Source organism: Penaeus vannamei, chromosome 22 (assembly GCF_042767895.1).
Source record: "Penaeus vannamei isolate JL-2024 chromosome 22, ASM4276789v1, whole genome shotgun sequence".
Classification (NCBI taxonomy): Eukaryota; Metazoa; Arthropoda; class Malacostraca; order Decapoda; family Penaeidae; genus Penaeus; species Penaeus vannamei.
The window spans coordinates 4,875,100-4,886,398 of NC_091570.1; the positions used below are offsets into that span (position 1 = coordinate 4,875,100).

At 41.7% G+C, this 11,299-nt stretch overlaps 1 long non-coding RNA gene across 1 annotated transcript in view; it reads right to left on the reverse strand.

Moving 5' to 3' along the window:
* Window positions 1-10,857, reverse strand: part of LOC138865639 (uncharacterized) — a 117,533-nt gene extending 106,676 nt beyond the window's left edge. Inside the window, exon 1 of the long non-coding RNA XR_011399439.1 lies at window positions 10,718-10,857. This is a non-coding gene — a long non-coding RNA (uncharacterized lncRNA). The remainder of the gene's footprint in view (window positions 1-10,717) is intronic.
* Window positions 10,858-11,299: the final 442 nt, after the last annotated feature.

The window sequence follows — 11,299 nt, forward strand, 5'->3', positions numbered from 1 at the left end:
GGGAGAGGGTGAGGGAGAACGAGTGAGAGGAAGGGAGAGTGGGGAGAGCATGAAAGAGAAAGAAGGAAATAGAAAAGGAGAGAAGAAGAGGGAATGGGAGAGGGGAAAGGAAGAGAGGCGGGAGAGGTGAGAGTGAGAGAAGATGAGAAACAAAGAAGAAAAGGGAGAGGGAGAGAGGATGAGGGAAAAAGAGGAAGAGAGAGTGGGAGTCTCTCTCTCTCTCTCTCTCTCTCTCTCTCTCTCTCTCTCTCTCTCTCTCTCTCTCTCTCTCTCTCTCTCTCTCTTTCTCTCTCTTTCTCTCTCTGCCTGTCTGTCTTTCAAAGTCAGTGTTGCAACCAGAACTTTGTGGTCAATTACATACTCAATCGGAGGAAAATAGGATTTAGTCACATGGAGAGAGAGAGGGGGGGCGAGAAAGAGAAAGAAAGAGAGAGACAGAGAGGCATAGAAAGACAGACAGACAGACAGAGAGAGAGAGAGAGAGAGAGAGAGGGGCATAGAAAGACAGACAGGCAGAGAGAGAGAGAGAGAGAGAGAGAGAGAGAGAGAGAGAGAGAGAGAGAGAGAGAGAGAGAGAGAGAGAGACAGACAGACTGAGAAGCATAGAAAGAACGAAAGCACGAAATGTATTATTTCCGTGATTTACAACACATCTGTCTTTGAGAAACAAATAAACAATACTCACGTAGACCAAACAAACAAAAAAGTAAATAAAATAGGAAAAAACAATAATCACGCAGGACAAACAAACAAGTAAATAAAACAACTAAAAAAAAAAACAGCCCCACTTCCAAACAATAAAACAAGTAAATAGGAAAAAACAGCCCCACTTCCAAACAATAAAACAAGTAAATAAGAAAAAAACAGCCCCACTTCCAAACAATAAAACAAGAAAATAGGAAAAAACAGCCCCACTTCCAAACAATAAAACAAGTAAATAGGAAAAAACAGCCCCGCTTCCAAACAATAAAACAAGTAAATAGGAAAAAAACAGCCCCACTTCCAAACAATAAAACAAGTAAATAGGAAAAAAACAGCCCCACTTCCAATTTCCAAGAAAGGAAGACTTAGCAGATGAAATCAATTCAATCCCACTTTTTCCCAAAAAATCTTCCGCCCCAAAAACAAGAAAGTCGGGACCAGTTCCCATAAAAAATTTTAGCCCCACTTTAAACAATTTACCCCCAAGTAAAAAGGGAAAACAGCCCCGATTCCAAACAATAAAACCGGTAGATAGCGGGAAAAAGAAGAGGGCCACTTCAAAATCCAAGCAAAGGTGGAAGGACATGAGCAATCAATCAATCCCCATTTCCAAAATCTCCGCCAAGCAAGGAGTCGGGACCAGTTCATCATTTTATCTTTAATCGCTTTGCCCGAAAAGGGAAGAGATAAAAAATCCGGAGAAGCGGGAGAAGAGGGCGTAAATGAGGCAAAAGTGAAGCATAATAAGGGAGAGAAAGAGAGAGAGAGAGAGAGAGAGAGAGAGAGAGAGAGAGAGAGAGAGAGAGAGAGAGAGAGAGAGAGAAAGAGAGAGAGAGAAAGAAGAAGAAGAAGAAGAGAGAGAGAGAGAGAGAGAGAGAGAGAGAGAGAGAGAGAGAGAGAGAGAGAGAGAGAGAGAGAGAGAGAGAGAGAGAGAAAGAGAAAGAGAAAGAGAGAGAGAAAGAGAAAGTGAGAAAGAGAAAGTGAGAGAGAGAGAGAGAGACAGACAGACAGACAGACAGAGACAAACAGACAGAGCAACACGAAAACATCAATCGGAGGAGAACAAAAAAAAAAAAGAACACTGAAGAACAAAATAACAAAAACACCTTAACGATAAGAACAGAACATTTTCTCATGTATAACAAAGGCGCGAATAACTCCTTTCACATCACCTTGACTCCAATTCCTTGTCTTATGCGAAAGTCTGAATATACAAAAGACTGTTATTGACAGTGCAAATTTCGCTTTGTTTCATTCAAATTGGAGTTTCACCGTTTAGCATTACTGTTATTCATCATTGTCGTCATTATTAACAATTATTATTATCATCAATACTATGCATTGTCATTATCATCAATATAAATCATTATCATTATCATCAATATTTATCATTATCATTATCGTCAATATTAATTATTATCATTATCATCAATATTAATCATTATCATTATCGTCAATTTTAACCATCATTATCATCAATATTAATCATTATCATTATCGTCAATTTTAATCATTATCATCAATATCAATCATAATCATCATCACCAATATTAATCATTATCACCAATATTAATCATTATCACCAATATTAATCATTGTCGTTATCATCAATAATCAATCATTATCATTACCATCAATTTTAATCATTATCTTCATCGCCAATATTAATCATCATCATTATCACCATCATCCCTATTAAAATCGCCATTTACCATCCCTGTCAAAATCACCATCATATTCATCACAATCATCCTCCTCATCCCGAACCTCCTCATCACGAACCTCATTATCACAATTTATCTTCTCATCATTCATTCCTTCATACCCTACACATCCCTAATTAATCCTTCAAAATCCTTCCCTTCCTTCAAAGACAAGGGAAGGGAAACGAACATCGTTATTCGATTCCGTTAAAAATGACTTCCGAATTAATTTTTTTTTTCCCGCCACAAACACGAACGAAGCCATTGGGCGCTCACTTGACGCGGCAGGTAGAGTGAGTGAGTGAGTGGGTGAGTGGGTGAGTGAGTGAATGAGTGAATGAATGTGTGTATGTGTGTGTGTGAGTGAGTGAGAGAGAGAGAGAGAGAGAGAGAGAGAGAGAGAGAGAGAGAGAGAGAGAGAGAGAGAGAGAGAGAGAGAGAGAGAGAGAGAGAGAGTGAGTGGGTGAGTGAGTGAGTGAGTGAGGGTGGGAGTGAGTGAGTGAGAGTGAGTGTGTGTATATTTGTATGCGTGAGTGTGAGTGTGTGAGGGGATCTGTAAGTGAGTGAGTGAGTGAGTGTGCGTGTGAAGAGGGTTTAGTGAGTGAGTGAGTGTATGTTTGTGTTTGAGAGAGAGAGAGAGAGAGAGAGAGAGAGAGAGAGAGAGAGAGAGAGAGAGAGAGAGAGAGAGAGAGAGAGAGAGAGAGAGAGTGAACGAGAGAGAGAGAGAGTGAACGAGAGAGAGAAAGAAAAGAGTCAAATCCAGAGAAAGAGAGCGACACGAGTGCAGAAACAGAGACAGACAGACAGACAGAGAAAGAAAGAGCGAGCGTATACAAGAGAGACGCGTACATACGTGCGTACGTACGCGTCTGGTTCGCTGCCGACGGGGTCATGAACTCCGCTCCCCTTCTCCCCCTCTCCCCTTCCCTTCCCCCCCTCCCCCTCCCGCCTCGTGTGACCCCGTGACCTCTTCAAGGCTCCTCCTGACGCTCTCCAAGACGGTAAATTGCCTAAGAAGACCGGTGTTCGAGGAGATTATTATCAATTATTATCAATTATCAATATATCAATAATTCATCAAGGAGAAAATTATCAATGCGTGTGGTATTATAACCCCGTCTCGTGTTTCTGGGAAGACTGAGACTAATTAACACTCTCCATTCTAACTTTGCCGTTCGCGCTTGCATGGAGTAGCTATTCACGATCCAGAACTACGCAGATTTCTTTAATATATACTACGCAGATTTCTTTAATAGATACTACGCAGATTTCTTTAATTTATTTCGTTTAATCTTCCCGATACGACACACTGACCTTAGTAATACGAGTTATTTATGATGATGTGATATGTTTATTTTTTAAAACTCTGGTCGTTTATTTTCACGAACGGAACGTCTTTACATCTTTGCCACATCAATACCAACCCCTTATTTCTATCAACAACAGACTTATATATATACATATATCTATTTCAATATTACCAGATACAAAAAAAGTCTTTTCCAAACCTCAGGAACAGAACATCTTTGCCACCTCAACACCAACCCCTTATTTCTATCAACAGCATACATATATATACATATATCTATTCCAATATTACCAGATACAGAAAAAAAGTCTTTTCCAAACCTCGCTTCACGTAACGGCGTAGAAATTATTCTCGCAGAACGAATTCTCACGATTTTCAAACAGCGCGCCATTCCTCAACGCCCGATGTATCCGCTCTCTTTTCAATCATTTCATTTACTCCTTAATGCGGACCGGAATTGGGAGGGAAATTCTCTCCTACAAAGGGATATTATTCTTTCTTGGGCACTCGAACGCCAGCCGGATATGGGGGGAGAGACACGGCTTCGAAAATAGAATATTCCCCCGCGCATGTGCACTTTCGGACAAGCCGGAAATAGAAGGGGGGGATCCTTAGGTCCAGAAGGAATTTTTCCCCTACGAATATTCCCTACACATGTACACTTTCGGACAAGCCGGGAATAGAAGGGAAAATCCTTAAGACCCGAAGGAATTTTTCCCCTACGAATATTCCCTACACATGTGCACTCTTGGACAAGCCGGAAATATAGGGGAAAATCCTGAAGACCCGAAGGAATTTTTCCCCTACGAATATTCCCTACATATGTGCACTTTTGGACAAGCCGGAAATATAGGGGAAAATCCTTAAGACCCGAATGAATTTTTCCCCTACAAATATTCCCTACATATGTGCACTCTTGGACAAGCCGGAAATATAGGGGAAAATCCTTAAGACCCGAAGGAATTTTTCCCCTACGAATATTCCCTACACATGTGCACTTTCGGACAAGCCGGAAATATAGGGGAAAATCCTGAAGACCTGAAGGATCTTTTTCCCCTACAAATATTCCCTACACATGTGCACTCTTGGACCAACCGGATGTTGGGGAGAAGATTCGTAGTAAGCAAAGAGTGTTTAACTTACGTGCACACTATGGCACATACCCGAAAATGCTCATTCATATTAATGATAATGACGGATGGTGGTGGTGTTAGGGGTGATGATTGATGATGATGTGATGATGATGATGATGGCAGTGATGATGATGATGGTGATGATGATGATGACGATGACGATGGTGGTGATGGTGTGGATGTGGTGTTGATAGTAATAACAATAATGATAAGAATAACCCACCACCACTTGAACACAAACCGTAAATAGAAAAGAAATCCTCACAAGCCAAGAACACCATCCCCTCACCCACACCAAAGCCCATGAGAATTGCAGGGGAAAATATAACCAGCAAAAGGGAAAAAAAAGAGAGGGATAAATCACTTAAAAAAATACAGAAGATAACCCTGAAATTTCCCTTGGACCCCCGTAGCGCAAACCGGAACTAGTTGGGTCAATCTATATCAAAACAAAGAGCGCCATTTTCTCATCCACTTCACTGCGAACCGGAACTAGAGGGAAAGATTTCACCAACAGAACACCCCCCTCTATGCACACCCGAACGTAAACCGGAACTAGACCTAAAACCTCATCCACAATTCATCACAAACTTTAAAACGCGACACAAAGATTCCTAACATTTAAAAAAAATAACGAAAATACCAACCAAAATGGAAAACACAAAAAACTCACTGAAAATACGAACCAAAATGGAAAAAATTCCTTATTTCATTCAAGTAAACCTACCTAAAGGATACCAAAGGATACCGTCACACGCATTCGCACTTCAACGCAAACCGGAATTAAAAAGAGGGAAAAAAAATACACCAACTAGAGGGATATTATGCTCAGTTTCGCGCCACACTCGAATGCTACCTGGGTCTGTGTAACGGTCTTTCGGGACAAGAACTCCATTCAGAGATATTGAACTACGAGACAAGACTTCATTCACAGCCTTTACACCCGAAATTCCTCTGTGAGTGAACATGCCAACTTCAGGGAGGGTTTTTTCCCCCTCCCTTTTATCTCTGAAGTGTGATCTCTTTTTGCATTTTTTTGGGTTTTATTCATTCAGGATCTGATGATGAAGGTTTGTACGATTCAAAAAAAGACGAGCGTTGCTGTTCCCATTCTTTCTCGCGGACACAAAAGAAAACGGAACATCTGTTTCTCTTCTAACAATGATGAAAAACGAACCAAGTATAGATTTAAAAAAAAATAATAAAAAAAGAGACATAAACCACACATGCATCGCTATCCCTCCCCACCCCCTCTCCCTCCCCACTCCCCTTGCTCCCACCACCCCCTCTCCCTCCCCACTCCCCTTGCTCCCACCACCCCCTCTCCCCCTCCCCCCCTTCACCCTGCCTCCCAACCACCGCGCGACAGCAGTGTTGCAGCAAAGACAGCCAGCTGCAACCCGCTGCAACCAAAACCATCGACCAACCCCGGAGCAAGCCTTGGTCTGACCCTAAGCCAGGCGACTGGACTCTCCGCCCGACAGACCAAGCACTCTAATACCCAATAACAAGCCATGAATCAGTTCAGTCATGCAATACACACGCTCATGGCGGATTCCTGGATTTTGTTTATGTTGATCTGGTAAACGCATGAGCCGGGGGATAAGGGGGGACGGGGAGCAGCAGGAGAGACCATAAATCCCGATTATCTGCTAAGCCCCCTTTGGTAATTATTCTATAAATATGAGGGCACGGTCGGTGGCCATCGCTTTCGAGAAATATAGAGAAGGATATGGACGGATCTCCGAATGGGCAGCAGCTGGCTTCGTTTGTCCTTCGTGTGTTTCATTCCGCTGTCTGTTTTCTTGCATTCTGTCCTTTTGTCTGTCTGGCCGTGTTTAATTATGTGAGTCCCTTTGGCTGTCTGTATTTTGTCTGATTCTGGCTCTTTCTCTCTCCTCTTCTCTACTCTACTCTCTCTCTCTCTCTCTCTCTCTCTCTCTCTCTCTCTCTCTCTCTCTCTCTCTCTCTCTCTCTCTCTCTCTCTCTCTCTCTCTCTCTCTCCCCCCTAACCGATACACTGACTCTCTCTTATTGTGAAACAGTGCTCAATGCCTGCTAATACGGACGCATGCACGAGATGAATGAGATTTGAGGGACTACAACTGTGTGTTTGTCCACGCTTGTGTTCGCGTGTGTGTATGTAGGTACTGTACATAGATACGTGTGCGTGTGTGTATGTAGGTACTGTACATAGATACATGTGCGTGTGTGTATGTAGGTACTGTACACAGATACATGTGCGTATGTCCTTGAACGTGTATGTATATGTGTGTCTGCGATATGCATGTGGGTGCATATGTGTATGCGGGTGTGTCTGAGCATATGCTTATCTACGTAGGTATATGTATGTGTAGGCATGTCCGCGAATGTGCATGTACAGACCTACATGGACATGCTACGGTGTGTGTATATGCATGAGTGTCCGCGCCCGTATGAGTGGGCGTGCACCAGCGCGTGCATATATGTAGGAGTGTCCGAGAACGCATATATCAACATCTCCATGCGAGTCCACGCGCATGTGGGGGGGGGGGGGTCCTCCTCCGTGCACGCTGCCGTTCCCGCCCGCGTGTCCATGCCAGTACGCCGCCGACGCATGGCACGGCTGCCCATGTACTAGACTTCCGAGCCGTGTATCACACAATGGCGCGCTCCGTCCCCTCCGCTTTAAGCCGCGCGCGAGGACCCGGGTGGCCGTGCCGCTCGCGCAAGATTCGTCCAGACAAGTGTGTCAGCGCACTCAGCAAGAACCATAGGCTAGTATACTATCACTAGGGGGGGAGGGGGCATGGACTTGGAGGGGGAGGGGAAGGGGAGGGAAGGGGAGGAAGGGGGAGGGGGAGGGAGGGGAAGGGGCGGGGGAGGGTAGGGAAGAAGGGGGAGGAGGAGGGGGAGAGGGAGGGAGGAAGGGGGAAGAAGAGGGAGGGGGAGGACAGGGAAGGAGAGAAGGAGGAGGAGGAGGAGAAGGAGAGGGAGGGGAGGAGGAGGTAGAGGAAGAGGAGGAGGAGTAAAGAGGAAGGAGAGACTTCTAACCTTAGGGTGCATTCATCTTTATCCTCTTTTGCTGCGTTTGCCTTTATCTTCTTCATGTCTTCTCCTTTGCAGGTGTCGCTCCGAGGAACTTTGGAACATTCGATAAATAATTTGAACTTCTGGAGATAAATAAAACGCCCCTGGCTGGTGTCCTGCGATGGCATGGGGCTTGCGAAGGAATGCTCACAGATGGACACACACACATGCAGTGCACTTCATATTGTGTCTTTATACACACACACACACACACATATGTATGTATGTATATATATGTATGTATATATATATATGTATATATATGTATATGTATATAAATATATAAATATATATATATGTATATATATGTATATGTATATAAATATATAAATATATAAATATATAAATATATAAATATATATATATATATATATATATATATATATATATATATATATATATACATGCACATAAACATACACACGAACAAGAACACAAACGTGCGTGTGTGTGTGTGTGTGTGTGTGTGTGTGTGTGTGTGTGTGTGTGTGTGCGTGTGTGTGTGTGTGTGTGTGTGTGTGTGTGTGTGTGTGTGTGTGTGTGTGCATATATATATAATATATATTATATAATATATATATAAACACATACATATATACACACACCAAAGAAACACGTTTATGTACTTGTATATATGTGTATATGTATGCACACACACACACACACACACACACACACACACACACACACACACACACACACACACACGTACACACACACATACAAGCACATACATATATACACATCAAAGAAACACTGACGATTTGAAATGACTACTTCAAATATTCATAATACTGCATCGAGCAAGCCTACAAAAATTGCATGTTCAACATTCAGACAGAAGCGTTTAATTGCACCATGAAATCAAGAATCACCGATCCAGCAATGCGCACACACACATAAATATTGCAAATTGTACACGCTGAACACACAGAGCTGAACAATTTCTCAGACTTAACTCACAATTAAACTCAGATGGGAGCTATCAGTAAAGTCATTCTAGAATGTATCGTCCCTTACTCCAGTTTCTGACTTTAATTTGAAAATTACAGAGAGAGAAAACCGGAAAAAAATAAAAAGAAATTGAGAAATATAGGCCAAAAACACGAGAAATTCAAAAATACTTTCGAACTGAAACCGTAAAATATTGAAACTATTTGATCTATCACTCCCATTCCGCTAATTTAACTTACCAAAGCAACTTCGCCAAACCGACATCATGCGGCACCAATTTGTCTAATTTCACTCTTCAACAAAGTCACATTCATACATTGTTTCCAAATGTTTCGTAGAAGACACATTTCCAAATGCACTTAAGAAACACTCTATGTATAACTTTTCGTATCTGATGGAATCCAATGGCCGTTATCACCACCTTAAATAACCTTGTTAGTGACATCCCCTCAACCACATGCAATTAAGTATCGTTTCTGTAATTAATTGCTAAAGCTTTGATCATTCCACAATCTCCATAAATATCACCCTTTGCTATGCAATCAATGGTTTCCCTTGAGTTGACATATGGCTTGCATTTATCGTATGTGAATGCATCTTGAGCTAACAATGGATGTAAGTATAAGATCTGTATACAGAGTATACATACACACACAGAAAGACAGGCATATATTGATGCACACATACATTGACACACACACAAAAAAAGAAAAAAAATATGTATGTATGTATATGTATATACATACATACATACATATATATATATATATATATATATATATATATATATATATATATATATATATAAATGTATACATACATAGGCCTACACGCAACGCACTCACGTTGTAACCTTGGCATAAATCGATAATACTAACATTCTTACTACGAATCCAGGTTAAACATCTTTACATAATGACCCTACATATCCTCACACCTCTTGTCGTCACTTAGTTATCAACTAACAATAACATTTCATATTAAGGAAGTACAAAATCGTATCAAACGTGTATCAAGTACAATAGGTAATCACTCCATATCAATCAGTTGTTACCCAAAATGGATAGCAAAACCACGTTTTTTCTTTTCCTTTTCCTTTTATCATAAGAAGGAGGGAGGAACACAAACGTTTCCTGCAGGGTGAGAGAGCTCGCACTGAGGCCAGGTTAAGAATGTGTGTCACCCAACACCACTATAATGACCCGGTTTCTGGTCCCTCTGAATTCAAGTGTTTAAAACGTCTTCACACGAAGAAATTCTTTCTTTCGCCGTGTACTTTCGGCTTCTTTCTCGTGGAAAGATGGCATTTCGGTGTTTTTATTTCCCTTCAGAGTGGTTTTGAAAACTGATAAATATTTGGTAACTTGGCGGTCCAATTATGATGCAACAGTCTGTATTGATATATCGTTAGTTGGCACCTCGAACCCGCACAGCCAGGCAGCCACTCCGGTCTAGCTCCGCGCGAGTTTGATTCACAAAACTTTCATGAAGTGCAAATAATTCTTAGGTTAGCGGGATTGACACGGCCATTCACACTTCCATAGATAGAGAGAAGGATAAACAGGGTTTTCATAAAGCAAGTCATTAAGGTCACTTCCTTGTAAGGTCTCGAAGAAGGCGCGGTTCCCAAGTTCAAGCCAGTGTGTGTGAGAGGGAGAGAGCGTGTGCGAGTGAGTTCTAAAAGTGATGAAAATAAACACACTCCCAGTACCTCTCTCCCTCGGAGACAATATTCAACACACTCGAAACCTAACTCTCCAAATACACCAAAACACAACACACAATATACACACCAATCTACATAAACACCAGAAGAAACACGGTAAAAATTCACCATATTTTTTTACCTGGATAGTGAACACTCCCACTGTACAGTCCCGCTATGAGAGAGCGAGTGGTCGTCACACAGAACCAAACAGGCTGAGGTCTCCCAGCTCACTGAGGAAGGGGACTCGTGTGTGTGGAAGGGCCAACTCGCTCTACCCGTTGCCAGCACTTCTATTACTTGACTCACTTCGCCGCTATGCCTCTTCGTGTGTGTACTATTTTCACGGAATGTGTGCGTGTCTGCGTGTACATGTGTATGTGTGGGTGTGCATATGGAGAGGTAGAGGAAGAGAAGAGGTATCTGTGATTTATTTTTGTTGTATTTCGTGTCCTACCGATGGGTATGTTTATAATGATTTACATTTTCATTGATTTATTAATTTCCTCGCGCTTTTCATGTGTTGATGTAAATGTGTATCTATTTCAATTTCCACACATTTATTCATTTATTCATTTACTCATACTATTTATACGGTACGCGTTCTTGATTCAAATGTATGTTCGGTTAAATTTGTAGATTATTGACTTTGACGTCCGGTTCAATTTATCGTCTTGTATTGAGAAAAAATAGATAATAACATAGATGATAAATATGGAAGTGA